Source organism: Salvelinus fontinalis, chromosome 23 (assembly GCF_029448725.1).
Source record: "Salvelinus fontinalis isolate EN_2023a chromosome 23, ASM2944872v1, whole genome shotgun sequence".
NCBI lineage: Eukaryota > Metazoa > Chordata > Actinopteri > Salmoniformes > Salmonidae > Salvelinus > Salvelinus fontinalis.
This window is the reverse complement of record NC_074687.1, coordinates 14,987,732-14,998,856: the sequence shown is the minus strand read 5'-3', so window position 1 is coordinate 14,998,856 and position 11,125 is coordinate 14,987,732.

Here is an 11,125-nt window from a genome sequence, read left to right as displayed (position 1 = left end):
GTGTGGAAGCTCAGTAGCTCAGCGGCTGGGTGCTTAGTGGAGGGCAGGGTGGAAAACAGACAGAGAGAGGGCGGGGGGAGCTCAGAGAGAGAGAGAGAGGGCAGAGGGAAGAGAGAGAGAGGGCAGGGTGAAGAGAGGGAGAGGGCAGGGGGAAGTGAGGGAGAGAGCAGAGGGAATAGAGAGAGAGGGCAGGGTGAAGAGAGGGAGAGGTCAGGGGGGAGAGAGGGCGAGGGTTGAGGGAAGGGGAGAGAGTTAGACAGAGAGTCATGACTCCCCCCTATCTCCCTCAGCTCAAACTCTCTAGCTGTAGTTCAGGCTGTGTAAGCGAGAGCTTCAAACCTACTGACCTTTAGAAGTAGAGCGGACTCAACTCACTCTTTGTTCAGCTGATTTTATAGCAAGTGCCTCAGACAAAAGCACAATACACAGTGATAAAACTGATCATGCCTGGTAGGGATGGCTGCTTTTACTGACTAACAGCTTGACCTGGACTGGAAATCCCAGTGAAGCAGAAATGTACCTGTTTGTTTGCCCTTTTTAATTCTGTTGTCCTCTGCTTCTGTTTTTGCTGTCACTTTTTGGTGTCTACACCAGGACTTTGTGATATAAAATGGCTTTAAATATACATTTGATTGATTGATTATCCCCTTGTCTTCTTGCAGGCCAGAATAGGCCCAAGTCCCTGAAGGTGTTTGTGAACCCTACCAGCCATAAGAAAGAGACCTATCAGAAAGAGGCCTATCAGATCTACAGAGACTATGTTGCACCACTGTTTCAGCTAGCAGACATCAAGGCTGATGTCACCCGTAAGTGTCCCATGAGAGTGTGTGCGTGTGCGTGTGTGTATAGCAGCAGCTGTACTACTCTGGTGAGTCTAAAGTGCGTCTCACACTTAATAACAGGAGCAGTGTCTCCTCTCCTTACTGAGTAACCTGACCCATGGGAGGGGCTAGGCCCATCTGTTCTCCTCCTCCGCCTCTCCTCCTCTCCCCCTGCTCCTCCCCCTCCTCCTCATCCTGTTCCTCCCCTCCCCCTCTCCTCTTCCTCCTCCCCCTCCTCCTCTCCTCTTCCTCCTGTTCCTCCTCCCCCTCCTTCTCCTCCTGTTCCTCCTTCTCCTCCCTTCCTCCTCTCCTCCTCCTCCTGTTCCTCCTCCTCCCCCACTTCCTCACCTCCTCTTCCTGTGCCTGCTCCTCCTCCCCCTCCCCCTACTCCTTTCCTCCTCCTCCTGTCTGTGTATTGTGTACGTGCGTGTGTAAGTGCTTGTGTAAGTGTGTACATGCTTGTGTGTGTGTGTGTGTACTCTAATGAATGCAACTATCTGATTCCAGAGACTTCTAAAAGCCAACTGTAATAGAATCTGGTTGTGTCCCAAATTGCACAATATTCACTATACAGTGCAATACTTTTGACCAGGGCCCATAGGGTTCATAGAGCTCTGGTCAAAAGTAGTGCACTATGCAGGCAATAGGGTCCCATTTGGGACGCAGACCTTCTTTCCTGAGACTGTGTTCTCCCTGTGGGGAGGGCAGGGGATGAGTGGTCGACGAGGAGCCATTAAAACATACTTTACCTAATATAAATTAAATATCTCATTCTGGGCCCCCCCCGGCTGGAAGCTGGGAGCTGTTCTGGAGTCTACATTACACTGCAGTGGCAGTTGGGACCAACTGGGTTTGATGATGTTATAATTTCTGTTATTGATGATGTTATTACTTCAATGAGTTGTGATGGTGACAAATGTGTCCGCAATTTACTTTAACAAGTGAATGATAATGTCATTTGGACAATATAATGACAGTTAGGTAGAAACAGAGAGAAAACATGTTTTTGTAAGCATATAGTTGTCATATTTAGAATAATAGTTGCATAGAATATCTAATGCATAACTAATCATTGAATTTATGTGAATTTATGTATACGGGCCATTTCTTCTGGATTAAAAAGCATCTCTGCATAGTCACTGTTTTTACTGTATGTACACAACATACATCAACATCATCTTGATATGACAACACAACTACAGTACTGGTACCAGGGAAGCAACATTCCCGCAGATCATTTCTGGCTAAAGTGTATTTCTTTCCGGATAGCAGGATATGTTCAAGTCCCTGTTTTTGCTGTACACTGAGTGTACAAAACATTAAGAACACCTTCCTAATGTTGAGTTACACCCCCCAACCTTTTATGCCTTCAGAACTGGCTCTATTCGTCAGGGCATGGACTCTACAAGGTGTCGAAAGCATTCCACAGGGATGCTGGTCCGTGTTGACTCCAATGCGTCCCACAGTTGTGTCAAGTTAGCTGGATGTCCTTTGGGTGGTGGACGGCTGTTGATACACACAGGAAACTGTTGAGCATGAAAAACCCAGCAGCGTTGCAGTTCTAAACAGAAACCTGTGTGCCTGGCACCTACTACCATACCCTGTTCAAATGCACTTAAATATTTTGTCTTGCCCGTTCACTCTCTGAGTGGCACACATACACAATCCATGTCTCAATTGTCTCAAGGCTGAAAATTCCATCTTTATCCTGTTTCCTCCCCTTCATCTACACTGATTAAGGTGGATTTAACAAGTAACATCAATTAGGGTTCATTCACCTGGGTGTTTTGTACACTCAGTGTATATTTCCACCTAACATTTCCATGTAACAATACAACTGCAATGGTACCAGAGACATAGACCAGGAATGAAATATCCATGTGGTTCTTCAGACAGATTTTTTTTAAAGATTTTTTTTAAATGTAACCTTTATTTAAATAACACTGCCTTGTTCAATGGCAGAACGACATATTTTTACCTTGTCAGCTCGGGGATTCGATCCAGCAACCTTTCGGTTACTGGCCCGACACTCTAACCAATATGATACACATTCTCACACAACAAATCCTCATCTGCAAGTGTCACATCCGTCATGGTGGAGCCTGTGATGGTTGTGTGTGTGCAAGGGTGTGTGTGTGTGTGTGTGTGTGTGTGATGGGTGGGTACAGCTGGGACTAACCTGCTCCGACGGAGAGGAGGTGCCCCAGAAATGCTAAGTGGGGCAAGGCCATGTAACGCCATCTGTGGTATAGAACCCCGTTCCCCCATATTCCTTGGCATCTTCCTTTGTGGGTGTGTGTGTCGGGTGGGGGATGAGGTGGGGGGTGATTGTATCTGTGTGTGTGTTAAGGACAGCGATGCAGAGTGACAGTTACCTAGTCTCTGGAGAACTGTGTGGGGATACGGGTGCTCCTCTCCCTGGCGTGCCACCCGCCATCCTTCCTGTCTCCCCCACACCCCCACTTTGGATATGCCCACATCCCAAATTGCCAATGTATCAACTCGCTCCAGTGCTGTTGTACATCATAGTAGTCTCACTGTGTCCCTCGGATGTCCTTCCCCCCCGAAAGTTTGACCTCTTTCTGCCTGAAAGAAAACAGATTTAGGATTTAGAATAACACACCAACTACACGTTATTACAAAATAATGAACATCAGTGTTGCAAAGGATTTAAAATATCCACACCAGCTACACATGTTATAACAAAATAATGAACACGAGTAGTGGCGTTACTGACCTTGTTTTGCATAAGTGAGAGAAGCATTAACACTCTGGAGGCAGCCTCTTTGCATTGCTCCTCTTTTCTTCATACAAAATGCAAACAGCATGCAACTTTACCACCATCCCCATATGTTCATCAGCCATGTGCCAAATGAACATTGGATAGGGATACTAAAAGCCATGTTTTTGTGCCAGCCCAGCCCTCTGATTTCACCTTTCATTCATTAACACATTTATTTATGTTCTCTTGTCTTTCTCTCTTCACAGTCACTGAAAGAAAAGGGGCACGCTTTATCCATTCTGTGCAGAATCTAACTGAATGAAGATGATGGGTAGGTTTGCTTGCCACACTATCTGTTAGATGGTCCATATAAATCCTCTCCATAAAATATCAGACAGAAAGAAAACCAACCAATACACTGATCTGAGCCAGTGCTCCCAGTACAGGAATGCAGCTGCAGCAGACTGATACATCTAATCTCATCTAAGGCAATTAATAAAGCCAATCACTTTATTCATTTTTTTATTCAGGGGTTAGGTAGGTAAACAAAAACACCACATTGATATGGAGTTGAGTAATCAGCATGGTGAGATTCCAATTAATACAAGGTATTATACTGGGCTGTGATGTGAGGGTGGAGGGATGAGGGTGGAGGGATGAGGATGGAGGGATGAGGGTGGAGGGATGAGGGTGGAGGAATGGGGATGTAGGGATGAGGGTGGAGGGATGGGGATGGAGGGATGAGGGTGGAGGGATGGGGATGGAGGGATGAGGGTGGAGGGATGAGGGTGGAGGAATGGGGATGGAGGGATGAGGGTGGAGGGATGGGGATGGAGGGATGGGGATGGATGATGGCACAGAGTCAAAGTCAGATGAGGAAGTAATCCCATGTCTGTGGTACGGTCTGTTTTGTTTATCCTCTTAAGGTGGCATTTACAGTAGCTGTAATAAAAAAGCAGAGTACGAGAGAGATAGAAGGAGAGAGAGAGATAGAAGGAGAGAGAGATAGAAGGAGAGCAAGAGAGGAAAGGAGAGAGAGAGTAGAGAGAGAGACGGTGAGGGAAGGGAGAGTCCAGGTTTTAAAAAATTAGTGATAATACTATGATTAGAACAGTGTGCCGGGGGACCAAATCGACCCAGCCGAGGCAGTCTCCTTTATAGGAGTGTGTGGGTGTGTGTCCTCTCCAGTGTGGGCGCGGCAGGTGGCACTTTAATTACTTGTTCTGGAAGCAGTGATGAAGTACCTCCCATCCAGCAGACTGCTGGTGCGTGTGCGTGTGTGTGTGTGTGCGTTCTCTCCCTGTCTGTGTGTGTGCATGTGTGTGAGTGTGTTTTTACACCACACTGCCACACCATAGCTCCCATGTGTCTGCATTATAGTCACAATTAGATCCTCTTAGGTAGCTCCGGACTCCTGTTAAACCTGGATTGCTGCATTGGTGTCGCTCAGCAGATCAGCACAGACTAGTCTACACCACAACCTCACCCTTAGGAGGGGTAGGGGAGAGAAGGGTAGGGGGCAGGGTGGGGAAGGAGGAGGAGGAGGAGGAGGGAGGTAGAGGCAGGAAGAAGATGTTGGGGTGGGAGGTAGACAGGGGTGGGAGGTAGGCAGTGGTGGGAGGTAAGCAGGGGTGGGAGGTAGGCAGGAGAGGGAGAACGGAAAGACAGAGGGATGTCTGGCTCGTGCTCTGCTAGGCAGGTCTGATATGAGGGACAGATGGAGCAGGTGTGAAGAGTGACTGGTGCAAAAGCTGAGCTCATGATCCTTCTGTCCTGCTCTCACAACCTCATTACTGTGGCCCACATATATTAGACACATTACAACACGTATACACAACCATAACCATAACAAATGTGTATTGTGTTGTAATGTTGTAATGTTTGGATTTATGGTTGACGTTAAGAGTCAGACATATGTTATGCTCCTCTTATCAAAATTAAATATTCTGTTTGCATCGCAAAATCACTGGGTAAGTCCCTGAAGATTCAAGCTAAGATACTTAACCAACATAGCCTTGTTCGGTTGTTTGCGGAACAGGATCATATTTAAGCAGGGAAGCTGTGGTATTACTAATACAAGTGTCATGTAATGTCTAATTGATTTGCAATATCCCTCAAACTATTCAGAGACAGAGTTCATAACATGCACTTCAATCAGAGTCAGAACCTGATTGTGCAGGATTCACACAAGGCTTATTTCATACATTTACATTTAAGTCATTTAGCAGACGCTCTTATCCAGAGCGACTTACAAATTGGAAAGTTCATACATATTCATCCTGGTCCCCCCCGTGGGAATTGAACCCACAACCCTGGCGTTGCAAGCGCCATGCTCTACCAACTGAGCCACACGGGACCATATAATAACCATACAACATTTGTAAGTTATTAAATGTCCGTTTCTATGGAGCTCTTTTTTTACTTTGGTTAGAAAGGAATTGTGTCTGGAAGACGTACGGTATATTCCCCATAGAGGATGAGGTTTTCTAGAGTAGTGCGCTTAAGGAGAGGCTTCCTGTGTGGAAGACATATTCCCAATAGAGTATGTGGTGTTATAGATTCAGGGTCCTTCGCAATGGTCTGATTCTAGATCATCTACTCTTTGTCTTGTCAACACCAGCTTAATTAACCCCAGAAGACTGAGAAGTGGTGCGAAGGCATAAAACGCTAATCACGTATGTCTTCATTAATGGATCATAACTCATTAATCTCTGCTTTTAAGGACAAAAGTATATTTTTTACTACTGTTTTTCCAGGAAGTCATGCAGGGTGTGACAGCGTGACAGCCTCAGTCCCTGTTACATGGGTTGTGACCCAAATGGCACACTATTTTATTTAAAGTGCACTACTTTTGACCAGGTCCCGTAAGGCTCTGGTTGAAAGTAGTGCACAATAAATGGAATTGGGTGCCATTTGGGACACAACCATGGAATCGTGGTGTATGTAACACAATAGGAATGTCAGACACTACTGTAGGCTGTTGCGATGTGTGTAATTATTTCCAGATCTCACATTAGTGTTAATTATTAGCTCCTCAAATTAAAACAATGTATTAACCAGAGCTTTACTGCCTTTTACAGATTTTATTACTGCCTTCCTGCTTGGGGGGGGGGGGGGGGGGGGGGGGGGGGGGTAGGAGTTGAGGGGTAGTTTAGTGGAGAGCCTGTGTTCTTTAATAGAGGGATGTATTGCCAGTGTATAACCAAGCAATGACAGAACATTAGGCAGAGCGTGGAGGAGAATGAAATGTCATTAGAGATCTTTGGAACACGATGCAGAACTTGAGGTCAATGCCTGGCGCCTATCTAATGCCTCAGGTATATAATCTGTATATAACCTGAGTTTGTCATACACTGTGAGGTGGGCCTCATCAGCTCAGCATTTGACAGACAAATTCCTTGCTGCTGATTAGTCATGTTTTCAGTGAGTGAAACATATCAACACTGAAGCTAATAATCAATTCAAGGAATCCTAGAATTATGACCACATTTAGTGCTGACATTTATGTACAAATGGCTTTGTTTTGTTACCACTGCTAGGTAAACTACAGCTCAATATCAAAACCTTAGTAACAGGCATGTCATCCAATGGGAGTGGCCAATAAAATACTATAATACAATTTTACACAATATAATCACCCATTAATTACAACTATCCATGGATTGGAGGCTAAACTAATCTTTTTAGCAACGGTAATATAAGGTATTGTTCAAAAGCATTTCTGAAATGAACTGTAATAAGCTTTCATCAGTGTACATGTATTAGTAATGTGCTTATAGGAGCTTAATAGGCTCAGGCTTACAGATTTTAACAAATTCCTGGAAAATGCTGCATCCATGACATAGTCTGACTATTCAATACATTTAATGGGAATTAGTGATGAGTGTAGAGAGTAGGCCTGTGTGTGTGTGTGTGTGTGTGTGTGTGTGTGTGTGTGTGTGTGTGTGTGTGTGTGTGTGTGTGTCTGTATCTGTGTGTGTGTGCGTTCTTGTATGTGTATGCACATGTCTGTCTGGCCCTGACCTGTATTACAGACATGTTCGCTGTTTAGTCAGGTGATTAATATGATTGATTTATCTTGCTATGTCAGTATGTCATGTTTACCTCAGCTATGTAGGCTGAGAGGAGGAAATCCTTACTCAGGCATTTACCCTGAGCTGCATTGAAGTTCACTGTTTCATGCTCTGTGTGTGTGTAACATTGTATTTTATCCTTCAGGGGGGTGTGTGTCAGCGTCGACAACTCGTGGCCGATTTATGCGTGTGCTGTATCTCATACACGTGTGTTTTCTCCAGGGTTGTGGCTGTCGGTGGGGACGGCTCGGTGGCCGAGGTGGCCCATGGGTTGTTGCTGCAGGCCCAGATGGAGTCAGGCAGGGACACAGACTCCATGTTCATGCCTGCCCAAGCACCACTTCCTCTAGGGCTAATACCAGCAGGTGAAGAGCAAGGGTGGCGGCGCACACACACGACAACAAACACGCACACACACACGCACATGCGCAAGCACACACGCATGCACACACACACACTCCAGCAGGTGAGGAGCAAGGATGGCTTGACCTCTCTGTTCTGCAGCTGTTCTCAATCCTCACCCAATATTTAGAACAGCTTATCTCCGGGTGATGAGATGACCATGTAGTTTATGAAGTGTACATCCGCTAATAGAACACCATATTGGTTTGAATGGTTTTAGCTTGTATGCTGTTGATCATTGCTAGACAACCGTTGTCAGGTCTTACCATAGATTTTCAAGCAGATTTAAGTCAAAACTGTAACTCGGCCACTAATGTATTTATTTTTTTACACTTTTTTTTTTTTTTTTTACACCAATAGGTTATTTGCTAGGCATTGGAAAACCTCCCTGGTCTTTGTGGTTGAATCTGTGTTTGAAATTCACTGCGCGACTGAGGGACCTTACAGGTAATTGTATGTGTGGGGTAAAGAGATGAGGTTGTCATAAATAAATCATGTTAAACATTATTATTGCACACAGAGTGAGTCCATGCAACGTATTATGTGACTTCTTAAGCAAATTCTTACTCCTGAACTTTTTTAGGCTTGCCATAACAAATGGGTTGAATACTCATTGACTCAAGACATTTCAGCTTTTATTTTGCAATTAATTTGGCAAAATTAGAAAAACATATTTCCACGTTGACATTATGGGGTATTGTGTGTAGGTTGGGGACAAAAAAAATCTACATTTTATCTATTTTAAATTCAGGCTGTAACACCACAAAATGTGGAAAAAGTCAAGGGGTGTGAATACTTCTGAAGCCACTTTATGTGACAAAACAAGGAAGTATAGTGTAGAGAATCATTGTACCATCTAAACCGCTGTGAAATATATTTTCCATAACCCCAAATATTGTGTTTTCAGCTGTTTGAAGTTGGTGTACAAAACCAATGGTAAAAGAGCCAAAAAATAAAACATACAATAGCGCACATAAAATAGATCTACCGCTTCTTACACTTGCTTTCAATGAGAATGACAGATCTATAACTCACATTTCTATGTGAGTTTGGTCAGGTCGCCCAAAAAGTTACGTATTGGAACTTTAAACACTTTGAAATTTGACGTTTGCAACAACTTCGAAATTTGACATTTAAGAAACATGGATGAACGTCTAATTCTGATGTGAGACTGTGAGAGCTTGTAGTATAGAGAGCTGATCACTCCAATAATTTTGTGGAATAAACCCTCATAGCCACACATACACTCACACATCATGAGTGAACCTACACACCACAGCCGGCAGCGAGGGTATCAACAACGCTGCCGTGGGCCAGTCCGGCTTTTTGGGCCAACAGTTTGACCTTCACGTGTCATTCTAGGCTGTGGTGGTGGGTGGTAAAATGGAGTGCTGTTGTTAGCAGCCACTCTGCACTCACTGCAAATTGGTCGCTCAGAGGTCACTGTTTCTCTTCATTAGTGGGTGTTCCCACGGGAGTATTTGTGAACAGTTTCTTGTCACAAACAGGAGAGAGAGGAGAGATAGGCACCGCTGTACCGCTCCATGACTATGTCACTCCTGAGACTGAAGGAGGGATGCTATCATGTCTCCTTTGTTGAAGGAAATAATAAATAAACTCCACAGTTTATCAAATTTACACCATTTGAATTGAGAAAATAGTTGGAATTAGGGTACTGTCAAAGTAAACCATTATATTCATAGTCTCAACAATATCCATATTTATTATATATCTTAAATTTGTTTCATTTAATGAATTTATTTGCCTGCTGAGATTTAAAAATCGAGCTAAGGGCGGCAGTCTAGCGGTTAGAGCATTGGGCCAGTAACCGAAAGGTTTCTGGTTTGAATACCTCAGCCGGCAAAGAGAAAAATCTGTAGATGTGTCCTTGAGCAAGGCTCTTAACCCTAATTTGCTACATTAGGGCTGTACTACTATGGCTGATCATCAACTAGATTCAGCCGCGGGATGATTTTTTTTCTTGAGTGGATGGTCAGGGGGCCGGAACATAATTCCAAATCATTTGTACACTGCAAATTGGCCGCAAAAAGCCCTAACATATATATAATATTTGACTAAAACATAATAATTTCAAACCTTGCTTACATTTGTATACAATCACATATATCTCTCTATTACGTCTGGGAATACTTTGGAACATATTTCCAAAATTAAAATCAGTTGGAGCTGATTTGCTGGTGTTTTTACAGTATATTATGTCCAACAATAAAAGCAATTATAAAAAACAACAACAATATTATTTATTTTTTTGCCAACAAAAAACTCAGGGACCAAATAAAATCACCTGCGTGTCACGTTCGTTGTAGTGAGGAGACCAAAGCGCAGCGTGATGTGAATACATATTTTAATACAAGACGACTGAACACGAAGAACACTAACAAACTATACAAAATAACAAAAGAACGTGAATGCTATAAACACGGAGTGCAGACATGCAACATCCCATAGACAATCACCCACGAAATACTCAAGGAATATGGCTGCCTAAATATGGTTACCAATCAGAGACAACGATAAACAGCTGCCTCTAATTGAGAACCAATCTAGGCAACCATAGACATACAAAACACCTAGAATAGAAACAAACCCCATAAACATACAAAAACCCTAGACAGGTCAAAAAACATATATCACCCTTGTCACACCCTGACCTAACCACAAATAAAAAAGAAAACAAAGAATACTAAGGTCAGGGCGTGACACTGCGGTCCAAATTCGTCCCACGGGCCGCCAGTTGGGGTAGGATGCTGTAAAACAACTAATTTCACTTTATATTTATAAACATTTTTAATAATGAATTGTTCATTTTTTACTAAGAGGACTACAAATACATTTTTGTATCTTAAAAATATGGGCTACTTAATGCGTTGTGCATGCTAATCAAGCTATCATTTCTATATACTAGCCTATTATACACTGCACCAATTGGGTGTATGTGACAATAAAACATTTTACTTTATTTTATTTTTATACAGCTGTTTTGTATGTATAGCGTAGAAGCTCCGGAATTCTAATTAATTTGACTGGTTTAAAGGCTTTCAGGGGGACTGTTAATTTCTTTGAAATTCCAATGTTGGTGCCGTTAG